The 14,081-nt window shown below is 41.5% G+C and overlaps 1 long non-coding RNA gene across 1 annotated transcript in view; it reads left to right on the top strand.

Moving 5' to 3' along the window:
• LOC134732427 (uncharacterized) overlaps window positions 1-12,164 on the top strand; it is an 81,598-nt gene extending 69,434 nt beyond the window's left edge. Inside the window, exon 2 of the long non-coding RNA XR_010115577.1 lies at window positions 11,977-12,164. This is a non-coding gene — a long non-coding RNA (uncharacterized lncRNA). The remainder of the gene's footprint in view (window positions 1-11,976) is intronic.
• Window positions 12,165-14,081: the final 1,917 nt, after the last annotated feature.

Consider the following 14,081-nt stretch of genomic DNA (forward strand, 5'->3'; position numbering starts at 1 on the left):
AAAGGTCTTTCTCATCGTCCTCTTCCAACCTACCCATTCCTGCAGGAGCGTCTGGCTCTGTTGATCCGGGCAGTCATCCCCAAACCTTCTTCTCCACAGCTGTCCGTGAGCCTGTTTCTCCCTGAATCTTTTCTTTTGCACAAGTCTCAGTATCATCTCAGTGTGCCCCCAGTGTCATCTTTTTGACCCTCTCCCTGGGTAGTCTCACACCCTCCCTCTTCAGCCATGATTGTCCCCAGGATTCTGCCATCTGCCAAATCCACATTTCCAGCTCTGGCCTCTGCTGTGCTCTAGATTTTCATTGCCAGCTCCTTGCGCTCTTACACAAGAATGTTCTGCTCGGCCCGTCTAGTCCCCATATCTGATACTAAACTATCAGTCATCTAATGAGTCTGCTTATTTCTTTCTCCATCACTCATCTGGTAATCAATCGGTCTTGTTGAACCTGCCTTCAAATTGGTCCTTTGATCTAGTACTTTGCCTTCCCATGAGTTCTCTGCCTTCGGAAGTCCCTAACTCCTGCTCGGATAGTTGATATGGCCTCCGAATGCTCTCTGGTCCAGCCTCCTTTTGTCCCTGGTTTCTATGTCCCATGGACAGCAGGGTGATCTAAACTGAGAGCGATCATGTAATTCTTCATCTAAAGGAAAGTACTCTTATGAGTGAATGGGGGTTTCATTGATAATTATGCCAGCGGATTATCCTGGGCAGACAGAGATGTGCGTTCACTGTGTTAAAATGCTGTTCTGATTATGTAATTTCCTGGGCTGAGAATCTTATGCGTCCCTCCCCCATGATAACATTTGATCTTGCTCATGTTCAGTGATTTGGGAGGCTGAGGCAGGAGGATCGTTTGAGGCCAGGAGTTTGAGACCAGCCTGGGCAATATAGTGAGACCTCTGTCTCTATAAAAATAAAAAAGCTTATACTGGCATGTTGGTACATGCCTATAGTCCTAGATACTCAGGAGGCTGAAGCGGGAGGATGGCTTGAGCCCAGGAGGAGGAGGCTGCAGTGAGCTATGGTTGCACCACTCCTGCCTGGGTGACAGAACGAGACTCTGAGTCAAAACAAAACAAAATAAAAAAGAAACCATGTAATCTCAGCACTGCATCTGTGGCCCTGTCATGATCTGGCATCCTTCAGTTCTTTAAGCCTCACTCACTCTGGGCTCTGTCTGCACCTGACTGTCCTTAATGCTTCATCATTTCCTGAAATGCTTTGTCCCCTCCTGTCTTCAGCCTGTGCTCTCACGGTTCCCTCCCAGAAGCCCTGGCTCTTTCTCCATCCTTGTCCTTCAATGCTCAGCTCAAATACCACCTCCTCCCTGAAGTCTTTACTAATACTGGCTTTTTGGATGAGTTTCTTCCTCTTCTGTGCTCTGGCAGCACCTTTCACAATGTGCCCAATATTCTGAGTTACCTGTGTACACAAATGTTTTCCCTGAAGACTCAGTGCTTGGGGGACAGGGCTGGGTAACATTCTTCTCTGCAACTCTGAGAGCTATTAGCGTGGTTTCTTGCTTCAAGAATGAAGTGTGGATGGAATGTTCTAAGCACCTTCCCTGTGCCAGGTGATCACATAGCCCCTGTTCCAGCTTCACAGCCCTGCATGATGGAGATCATATATATGCCTCCCACTCCCACCCTGTTCCTTTCTCTTTTTTATTTTTTGGGACAGAATCTCACTCTGTGGCCTAGGCTGGAGTGCATTGGTGTGATATGGGCTCACTGCAACCTCTGCCTCCCAGGTTCAAGCGATTCTTCTGCCTCAGCCTCCTGAGTAGCTGGGATTACAGACATCTGCCACAAAACCCGGCTAATTTATGTATTTTTAGTAGAGACGGGGTTTCACCATGTTAGTCAGGCTGGTCTCGAACTCCTGACCTCAGGTAATCTGCCCACCTCAGCTTCCCAAAATGCTGGGATTACAGGCGTGAGCCACCGTGCCTGGCCATCCTTTCTTCCTTCAAATAGAAGAAAGATAAGCCTGGAGAGGTGAAGTAATCCACATAGTTGGGGAGTGACAGAAATACTTTTCAAACTGAGTCTTGTCTTCTACAGAGAAAATGCCTGCCATGTGGGAGCATGAATGACTTCTAATCCTATGGTCTTTCTGTCCACCATGTTGCCCCTTATGATTATTTATTGAACAAGATTTCATAAAAAGATGGCATGGGACAGTGAGATTCACAATGGGCTCTCAACGTACCCTTCCTCCAGCAAGACAATCACCAAACATTTCTATGCAGAGGAAATTGAGTAACATATCCACTGAAGTCAATATTGAGCAGAAAAGTAAGTCACAGAGCAGCCGCCTAACAGAGATTGTAGGTGGACGTGAGCGTTGGGTATAAGTGTTTTCTGCCTTGGTTATGGTGTGAGAGAGATTTCCTTTTTTTTTGAGATGGAGTCTCGCTCTGTCGCCCAGGCTGGAGTGCAGTGGCGCTATCTTGGCTCGCTGCAAGCTCCGCCTCCCAGGTTCACGCCATTCTCCTGCCTCAGCCTTCCGAGTAGCTGGGACTACAGGTGCCCGCCACCACGCCTGGCTAATTTTTTTTTATTTTTAGTAGAGACGGGGTTTCACCATGTTAGCCAGGATGGTCTCGATCTCCTGACCTTGTGATCTGCCCGCCTCAGCCTCCCAAAGTGCTGGGATTACAGGTGTGAGCCACTGTGCCCAGCTGAGAGATTTCCTTTTAAGCAAAATGACCTATTGGAGCTTTTAATTTTTAAAATGCAAAGTCTCCTTGTTCTCTTCTCTTTCCTCATCACTGTTTAACTAACAGGATGGCTGGGTCTCTAAGGAAAGTTGACCAACGCCAGTGCCTGCCTCTTGGATGCAATAGAAAATATGATAGTAAGATCAAACCAGTCAGGGGAATCAAACCCAAAAGCCAGAAGAGGTCATCGGGAGGACCCCTGGATGAGTGACTTTGCTTGCCACGTGGGCCATTTTCACTTGGTGGTTCTCAACTTTGTATTTGATGTGTTTGTAGGGAAATGTGACAAGGAAGTAGAGGCCCTTGGAATGCCACTGTCATCCTATAACTCCCTCACTCACCACCTGATATGTGGGCTGCTCTGAGATGTCATTTCTGCCTCCTGGACAAGGCCTCAATGTCTAAAATGGTTTAAACAAGGGGACTCTACTGGAAACATACAAAAAGAATTGGAGCAGGAAAGGAAAGGTGGAGAAGGTAGAAAGGCTCCCTACCTATACCGGGTAATGACCTGTGTGCATATATATATATATATATAATTTTTTTTTTTTTAAGACAGAGTCTTACTCTGTCACCCAGGCTGGAGTGCAGTGGCGCAATCTCCACTCACTGCAAGCTCCACCTCCTGGGTTCACGCCATTCTCCTGCCTCAGCCTTCCGAGTAGCTGAGACTACAGGCGCCTACTACCACGCCCAGCTAATTTCTTTGTAATTTTAGTAGAGACGGGGTTTCACTGTATGAGCCAGGATGGTCTCGATCTCCTGACCTCGTGATCTGCCCGCCTTGGCCTCCCAAAATGCTGGGATTACAGTCATGAGCCACCGCGCCCCGCCGACCTGTGCATTTATTAAAGTGAGTGATAAAAGACTCCACTCTCAACAAGGGAACTTTCAAAACTTTGTATCATACACATATAGTTATGTGTTTACATAAGTTTATGGTGCATCCTTGCTGTGAGGGTTCTATTTGTCTCTCTAATATAAAACTTTCCCCACCAGAAAACCATCTTATGGACCCTTTGGATGCCTGGGATCCAGCACACTTACAGTTCATCCTTTGTCTCTCTCCTTCTCCTTCTCTGGAACACAGTGGCCAGAAGGAAGATGGAGCCACAAACCCAGGAATCTGGAAACCAAATTGTTAGTATTGTGCTGAACCCCTGTCAACACCAGTGGGGCTGGCACCAGGTTCAAGAGGCTGGAGACGAGACCCAGAACCAGCAGATGAGACATGGGCAGGGGGCTTACATACAGGGGAGAGAGTCCAGTGGTGGCGGGTTGGGCAGGAGCTACTTGCAAAGAGCATGCAGTTTATGTAACATTTTCACTTAGCACCCTTCCCCTGACAGTCTCCACCTGGCAACCTTTACTGAACCCCCAAAGAGCCTCGATCCCTGCATGGCCCATGTTCCGCAGGAAGGGCTGGGCATTCAGATGTTCCTCATAGATAAAAAATGAATCTCTGCGTTGGCTTCTCCCGGATTCCTTAGCTTGGAACTCTGAAAACACAGTCAGGTGCATCTGCCATACAGCGTTGTTCTCAGGGTATGCTTAAGTTATTACTATCAGGTGCATTTACCATACTGTTGGTAGAGAGAGGAGATCTCAAACTAGCTACCAACTGTTCCAAGTCTCTGAAGCCCCTTTCAGTCATCACTGGGGTGTTTGGCTTTCTTCACCTCCTATTACGCCAGATGGGATAAGGGCTGCAGTGGGTGGTGGCAAAGGAAGGACTTGGAGGGGGCACTGATGAGCAAGAAGAGGGAAGACCCATGCAAAGAGGCGAATACCGATCAGCCTGGGAATTTTGACCTGTTCGGTTTCTGACTGGGGCCGGTTCACCCCTCCTGAGGCAACCTGGTGGTCTCATGCTCTCAGGAGGTCACTATATTGATCATGTTGATGGTGAATTTAGTGCAGATGCCTGATCAGCCCAGAACTCCTGGACCCAAAGATCCTCTTACCTTAGGCACAAGGGAATGAAATAATGTCTTTTGCAGCAACTTGGATGGAGTCGGAGGCCATTATTCTATGTGAAGTAACTCAGGAATGGAAAACCAAATATTGTACGTTCTCATTTATAAGTGGGACCTAAGCTATGAGGGTGCAAAGGCACGAGTGATATAATGGACTTTGGGGACGTGGGTGGGGAGAAGGTTGGGAGGGGGTTAGGGATGAAATACTGCATATTGGGTACACTGCTTGGATGATGGGTGCACTAAAATCTCAGAAATCACCACTAAAGAACTTATCCATGTAACCAAAAGCCACCTGTATCCCCAAAACTATTGAAATAATAAAAAGAAAAAGAAAACAAACCAAAGAGGCGAATAAACAAAGCCTGGGAGAAGTGCCCTGGCTGACTGCTTCTCAATACATTTCAGAAGGATTGACTCACTAGGAATACGGGGACAAGAGCCTTACTTTATCCCACCCTTCTAGAAGTTTCCCCAACTATACTTGTTTGAGACTATACATAATTTGGGCCAGGAGAGATTCAAATCATCTAGACCAGGTGTCGGCAAACTAAGGCCATGGGCTAAAACTGACTTGCTGCATATATATATACACATACATATATATATTTCTATATATAGAATTATATATATATATATATAGAATTCTACATGTAGAATTCTATATATATAGAATTCTATATATATAGAATTCTGTATATATAGAATTCTGTATATATAATTCTATATATATAATTCTATATATATAGAATTCTGTATATATAATTCTATATATATAATTCTGTATATAATTCTATATATATAATTCTATATATATAATTCTATATATATAATTCTATATATATAATTCTATATATATAATTCTATATATATAATTCTATATATATAATTCTTTATATATAATTCTATATATAATTCTATATATATAATTCTTTATATATAATTCTATATATATAATTCTATATATATAATTCTATATATAATTCTATATATATAATTCTATATATATTATTCTATATATATAATTCTATATATATATAATTCTATATATATAATTCTATATATATAATTCTATATATATATAATTCTATATATATATAATTCTATATATATAATTCTATATATATAATTCTATATATAATTCTATATATATAATTCTATATATAAATTCTATATATATATAATTCTATATATATAATTCTATATATATAATTCTATATATATATAATTCTATATATAGAATTCTATATATATAGAATTCTATATATATAATTCTATATATATATAATTCTATATATATATAATTCTATATATATATAATTCTATATATATATAATTCTATATATATATAATTCTATATATATATAATTCTATATATATATAATTCTATATATATATAATTCTATATATATAATTCTATATATATATAATTCTATATATATAATTCTATATATATAATTCTATATATATATAATTCTATATATATAATTATATATATATAGAATTCTATATATATAGAATTCTATATATATAGAATTCTATATATATAATTCTATATATATATAATTCTATATATATAATTCTATATATATAATTCTATATATATATAATTCTATATATATAATTATATATATATAATTCTCTATATATAATTCTGTATATAATTCTCTATATATAATTCTATATATAATTCTCTATATATAATTCTATATATAATTCTATATATATATAATTCTATATATATAATTCTATATATATAATTCTATATATATATAATTCTATATATATAATTCTATATATAATTCTATATATATAATTCTATATATATAATTCTATATATATAATTCTATATATAATTCTCTCTATATATAATTCTATATATAATTCTCTCTATATATAATTCTATATATATAATTCTCTCTATATATAATTCTATATATATAATTCTATATATGTATAATTCTATATATATATAATTCTATATATGTATAATTCTATATATATATAATTCTATTAGAACACAGCCATGCCCATTGGTTTCCATATTATCTATGGCTGGTTTTGCCATACAACAATAGAGCTGAGAAGCTGCAACAAAGACTGTATGATCTGCAAAGCCTAAAATATCTGCTATCTGGCCCTTTCCAGGAAAACTGTAACCACTGAAAGTCCGCTGTTTCAATTCTGGGCAAGATGCTATGGCAGAGGAGGGACCATGATGAACTACTTAGAAAAATACATAAGGCCATGTGAGCTCTTAAACAAGTTTTTTGGTTATATAATTGTAAAGTAGAAAATAAAGAGCCACCCTTAATTCTATCACCCTGTAGTAAGAACTGTTAATATTTTGCTGTTTGCATGTAGCTGTTTCTATGGACATATAAAAATATAAGTATATATAATTACATAATTAAAATCCTACTGTGTTTAGTTTTGTATCTTCTATATGTTTATGTTTTACAGTTTTTGGTGACCATTTTAAATGTCCTTGAAAATTCCTTGTTAACATGACTTTTAATAACTTTTTAATATATGTCATGACATCATAATATATGTCACGACACCATTTGACTTCTAGGTAGTTTTTGGTTATTCCTAATTCAAAATATTGTTTGCTATATCAAACAGCATGAACAGAAATTTTTGTCTGATTCTTTGATTATTTCCTTGAGATAGATTCCCAGAAGTGGAATTACTGGGTTAAAGGGTAAGAACAATTTTCAGGGTCTTGATAACATATTGCCAAATTGCTTTCCAGAAAGATTGTACCAATTTATGTTCCCACCAGCAATGTACGAAATTGCCACCTTACCCTACTCTCACCAGCACTGTGCACTATCATTTTAAAAAGTTACCAAATTGATAGGCAAAAATTGCATTTTGTTGTTTTGATTTGAATTTCTTTGATTACTGGTGAGGTTAAACATTTTTTTCATATGTTAAACACTTCTTCGTATGTTTATGGCCAAAGGGAATCTTAATAATGGTCTTCAAGTGTGCAAAGGGGTTATTTAGTAGATTGGGACCAGCTGTTCTCAAAAAGAAACTGGAAACATTTAAACTTCAGCAAGAAAGCAATAGGCCAAAGGTCCCTCAGTGAAAGATGGTCCTAAGAGTGGTCAAACCCTACTGAAACTTATGATGCAGCTCAGCATCTCTTTACTCAAGGTGCAAGGAGAACCAAGAAAAATAGTTGTAAATTGTTGGGTGCTTATAAGTGCTAGAGATACTGCTCACGTCTACATATGTTTGCATTTAAATGCTCACAAAAGCCCTATGAGAAACATGGGGCTTAGACATAATTTATTATTAATTATCCAAAGTAGGATTGAAATCTTCACCCTAAAATCCTGGATTCATAACCATTTTGCTATACTGCCTCTGAGAGAACAGAAAATGAAATTTTCTGGCTCAAAGGTTTTGCAAATTCTTCATAAAATGAAGGAAATGTGAATTCATTTCCCAACTCCTCAGCATGACATCTTCTCTCCAGTACAAATCACAGCCTAGTTGTTTGCTGCATAAACCTTTTGTTGGCTGCCCTTTCCTTAGGATGAGAGCAAAACCTTCAACTTGACCTGTACCATCAGCCTGGGCTCTGCTGATTCCTGCTCTCACCTCTAGTTTGCTTCTCTTCAGCCCGCCTACTGGACTAGATCCCTACCTATCTCAGGACATCTTGCAAAAGTTGTTCCCTTTGCAGAAACTGTCTCCTTACCACCAGCCTCTAACCACCACATGTGTGCATGCATGCATACACACACAACAACATACATGGTTCTCTTGATATGTCTTGTATTTTTCCTTCAAAGAAATAATGTGTGATTATTTGATGAATGCCTGTCTCTCCCACTGGGATCATCAGCTTAGAAAAGAAATGATGTGGATGTCCTCACCAAGTTATTTGCAGAGCTTAGCAGACTGGGATAGAAGAGGTATGGAAGAAGTATTTATTGACTGAATGGATGAATGAGTGAGTGAATTAATATAAGCTCCCTGCTGCTATACCTGGGCTGTGCATGTTCCCAGTATTACACCCAACCTGGTCCTGGTTTTTCCCTCTGCCTATCCTATCCCTCTGTTTACCCCTAACCAAACAGATTTCCTAACCTCTTCAGCCCATCCGATTGTCAGCTCGTTTGGAAATTCATGGAGGGTAGGAACTGCCTCTCATTTCTTCGGTGGCTGTCTCAGCATCTAGCAAGGGGCCATATACTTAATCAGTGCCCAGCATTGTCATTGAGTGAACTCATTTGGACAACTGGTGGCTATCGACCTGCCTGCTTCTTTTCGCAGACCCATGCAGGAGACCTCTCCAGGTACACATATATCCTGCTGCTGAATGGCTTAGACTGGGGTTTGCAAGGAACTACGAAGTCCAAGCCCTTTGCCTTTCTTTTAGAAGAAGGCACCAGCTGGTTCTCCAATGTTTTTTTTTTGTTGTTTCTGTTTTTTTTTTTTTTTTTTTTTTTTTTTTTGAGACGGAGTCTCGCTCTGTCACCCAGGCTGGAGTGCAGTGGCGTGATCTTGGTTCACTGCAAGCTCCGCCTCCTGGGTTCACGCCATTCTCCTGCCTCAGCCTCTCCGAGTAGCTGGGACTACAGGTGCCCCCCACCACGCCCGGCTAATTTTTTTGTATTTTTAGTAGAGACGGGGTTTCACCGTGGTCTCGATCTCCTGACCTCGTGATCCGCCCGCCTTGGCCTCCCAAAGTGCTGGGATTACAAGCGTGAGCCACCGTGCCTGGCCGGTTCTCCAAATGTTGAAGGTCTTCTCCAGAGATGTGAGTTCATTGTAGGACCCATCCCAGCATTTAAACATAGCTCTGACCCCTTTGTTCAGGGCAAGATAATCAGATGGTCAGTGCAGAGGACTCCCCATTATACCAATTCTGGCAGTGGTTGCGCAGGGTTTGCTCTTGTGATCAGACACAAGGTGAACTTGGGCAGGGATTTTTGGTTGTTTTTATTTAAGGATATCCCAAACCCTTTGAGCAGTGTCTGGCACATAGCAGGTACTCAAAATCGGATGGCTGAATCTATATATTCCTGGGCCACAGGGGCATGCAGAAGGAGTGAAAAAAACAAGAAGGAAGACAAGGAAGATATTATTTTGGCTGCCGACATTTCCTGAAAGAGCTGCGGAGTCCCCTTCACTTCGGGCATGGGACCCAGACGGCTGAGTGATGGGTGGGCAGCCCTTTTTCTCCAGCTCTGCTTGCCTCATTCCCAGTCCTCTATCCTGAGCTCCAGGGAAGGCCCTCATGCGATTTAGCATCAGAGCTCTAATTAGATGACCTTCTTACTCTGGGCACATGTCTGGACCTTCTGGGCCACTGGTGTAGGAATAGAGGAAGAAACCCCAGCCCCTCTGGTGTGTGGTGGTCTGGGCCCCTTCAACATGGCCGCTTCCGTATCCCAACCCCAAGCGCACCTGATCACCATATCCCTGTTAGTCCCATGGAATGACGGTGATGGTACCTGGGTCAACACATACATTTGGGCATCTACATAGTGCCATATTGTTTTCCATTTATAACATCTATTTTGTTATCCATCTAAGCACCTGTTAATCACTCATTCATCACAAGGCCTCTGAGACTATACTACATTTTAATTATGTTTCTAGGGAGGAAGGATCATACAAACCTGAATGAGACAACTCTGTAGCATTTGGGGCTTCCCTGTACCCATCCTCATTCACTGTCCATGTCAGGGAAGCAGGGAGGGTGGTGTGGAACAGGGACTAGGGCCAGACAGCTCTGGATTGGAATATGGGTCTGCCACCTGCTCTGTGACTCTGCAGCTTACAGAGGTTAAAGGACATTGAAACATAGAGTTGATAATAGTACCTACCTCATGAGGTTGTAGAGAAACGCAGAGAAAGCCCTCAATTAAGTTAATGGTTGGTATTTTTTTTTTATGGTTGGCATTTTTATTTACAGACCTTAAGATGTGGGGAGATTACAACTTGCTCAAGGTCTCATAGCTAGAAGATGTCAGAGTGATAAATCAAACCATGTCACATGACTCTAAGCCCAAAGCGGCCTCTAGAAGGTTGTTTGATCTTTTGAAGGAAGCACAAATCACCATTCCAACATGAAAGATGGAGAAACTTAAGTCTAGAGAGATTTAAAGGACTTGTCAAAGGCAATGAAACAAGTGGTATGTGAACTTAAGTGTCCTGGCTCCCAGTCCAATGTTCTTCGAATATGATTTTGGCAGTGGTCTACCCAGCTAGTACACAGTGTGCAGCCACTCTTCACGGGGAGTTCTGGGAGGGGTTTCAACCAGCACACTCACTCCTGCTGGTTGTGACCAGCAGGACAATTGCTGAGCCACATTCTGAGCACCTGCAGGCGGAGGTGGGATCTTACAAAAATCTAGAGCATAAGGGAGACAGGGACATTAGACCCTGGCTACTTTAACATACTCACTTTACAGATGAGGAAACTGAGGCCCAGAGAGGATAAATGACTTGTTCAAGGTTAGCCAGTTGGTCAATGGCAAAGATTAAACCAGAACCTAGGTCTCCTCTCTCCAGCCAGAGTCTTCAAGCAAAGTCCCTAGGAGGTCAAGCCAACTCTTGCTGCTGCTGCCAATCTAGGGACAGATGTGGCCACTTTCTCCAAAGGATCTCAGAAAGCTAACTTTATGGCATTCTACAGAAGTCCTATCTTCCTTCAAGGGAACCCCATTCATTTGCAAGATGGAAGGCTATTTTTAGTATTGACTTTTATTTTCTCCTATGTGACTTCCTCTCTCATGTATCATTTGGCCTTCACAGTGGCTGAAAAGACAGTTCCTAGGAAAATTAGAACATTTAAGCTTACGTGTGTTGCAGTTCTCCTTAGGGAGTGGAAGGGCAGAAGCCCATAGTGGGTGGTGTTTAGACTGGGAGGAGGGAGATGCTGGAGCCGGCCAGGGATTGAGGTCTAGGTATGTTCCTGTCAAGTGGGATTTGTTCAGTTGCAAGTGAGAAAAAAGCTAAACTTAAACTAGACTTTAAAAAAAGAAATCTATTGACTCATTTAAGAACTACCACAACTCCTTCAGGCACAACTTGATCCAGAGATCTAAATCATGTTAAATCATTTAAACTAAACTACTTTATTTCCCTCCATCTGTGGTGGAGACCTTTGGGGTTCATTCTTGAGTAGTTCTTACCTTCTGCGCCACATTGGACGGCCATATTTCCCTGCCCCTTTGAGTTTAAGTGAGTCACATGACAACTTCTAGCCAATAAAATGAGTGTATTATGTCTCTATTCCTACTTCAGGAACTCTGAAAGCCACATGTTGAGATGGCCCCACTACAGGATGGAGAGCACCTGAACCCCCAAATTATGGAATAGAAGAAGACAGTTGCCCTGGAAAATTATCTGACCCACATTGGACTTTATGTGAGTGGGAAATAAACCTTTATTATGTTAAGCTACACAATAATAAATAATAATAATAACAATAATTGTGTTTATTTGTTACCTCAGCTTAGCATGGCCTTCCTACCTGACACAACATCTCTGGGTTTTGCTCTTCTTGGCATTGGTTTAATTCTCAAGCAGGTTCTTCCTCCGGGCTCCTGGGCTCACAGCCCCATGTCCAGCAGAATGAGCCACCTCTCTAGCCATGTGCCCATTCATGAACCAATCCCTACAGCCTGAGGGATGTGCTGACTGGCCAGGCATGGGTCAGGTGCGAGACTGATACTGGGTCTTCCAGAGAAAAATGGGGACAGTGGTATCAGAAGAAAGGTGAACACCAAAACCAGATGTCCATACAGGTCTGATGAGTCCCTACCGCAGTGACAGTCCCCCTGCACCACCATGGATGAAGGTTGGCCTGGCAGCTAAAACCCAGGCTCTGGAAGTCCATGCTTCCTTGTTCTCAATCACTTACTATAGGTACCATCTTGAGCACATAGGTGAAACTCTTTAAGACTCAGTTTTCTCACCTGCAAATAGTAATAATAATGGCACCTACTTTATCAGGTTTTGCAATGACCTGAGCAAGGCTAGCTGGCTCTTGAGGGCAGCAGTTGAGCAGGAAGGGGAACTCTACGTGGATTCCTGTGAACCCCAGAATGAAAGCCTAGGAGTTTGAGACAAGCCTGGCCAACATGGTGAAAACCTGCCTCTACTAAAAATATAAAAAGTTAGTAGGGCATGGTGGCAGGTGCCTGTAATCCCAGCTACTCAGGAGGCTGAGGCAGGAGAATCACCAAGGTGCCTCTGATGATCACAATTACTACCATTCCTGAACACGGAAATATTTTAAAAACAAATCTTCCTTTTGTAAACCTTTGAGCCCAGGGGAGCACAGAAGTTTGCAGGTTTTCAGCTCGTGCTTCTCTTCTCCAAGCCTCTTTTGCACTTAAGGTAACTGCAAAGCAAGATAAGGTACTAAAATGAGCACTCTTTGCAGGGTATTATTTATGGGCAGCAAATGGAACAGAGACTATTTCCCCTTCCAGGGGGCTCAGGGTCTCTGGTATAAAAATGTAGGACTGAGGTGGTGAGAGTTCAGGGTGGGAATGGTGATTGGCTTCTGAATTTGCAGGCACAGCCAGATGGTTTTGATGTCGACATTACCCTTCCCAGGCTCACTGCCATCACTTGTGGGGAAACGCCAAATTGTGTGCATTTTGAGTGTGTCTTTGCAAACATCCTGCAATCACATAAATAACTGGGCTTCATCCGCCCTTCGCCTCCCATTTTGTACCCACATTTCCCATAGCATTCCACTTCTCCACATTGTCCCACTGTGGAATTAAAATGCTCCTTTCCAGAGCAGCAATTAGGAGATTATTTGACCGGACCAAGACTAGGGACTGGTACTTCTTCCAAAAAGACCGGGTGTTTATTATGTACCAGGCACAGGGCTTAGAACTTTGAATGTTTTATCTGATTTAATTCTTGGAAAATTTCGGTGAGGTGGATATCAGTTTCATCTCCATCTTCTGCAGGCAAGGAAGTGGAGACAAAGAGAATTTATAGACGGGAGCCTGAAGCTAGCAAAGAGTTGAGACAGGGCTTCAGTTCAGGCGACTAGAGTCCAGAGCCCCTGTGTGTAATCCCAAAGCTCTGTCTCCCACATCCATTCAGAGCGGCTTGGTTACTCTGTTGTGCAAAAGACAGGGCAGAATTTCGGAATCCTCTGAAACTCCCAAATTCCAGTGCTCCTGTAATCATCTCCTCTGAACCCATCCCTCACATTTTGTGGTGAGGAGAACGTGAGCTTTGGCTTCCCAGACCTGGATAAGAAATCCCCTAGGTTTTTTTGTTTTTGTTTTTGTTTTTTGAGTAATTGTGGGACCTGCACAGGTCCTCTGATCTTCCTTATCTTGACTTCTCCTTGGAAACCAGGTGATATGGTTTGGATCTGT

Source organism: Symphalangus syndactylus, chromosome 14 (genome assembly GCF_028878055.3).
Source record: "Symphalangus syndactylus isolate Jambi chromosome 14, NHGRI_mSymSyn1-v2.1_pri, whole genome shotgun sequence".
NCBI classification, from domain to species: Eukaryota; Metazoa; Chordata; class Mammalia; order Primates; family Hylobatidae; genus Symphalangus; species Symphalangus syndactylus.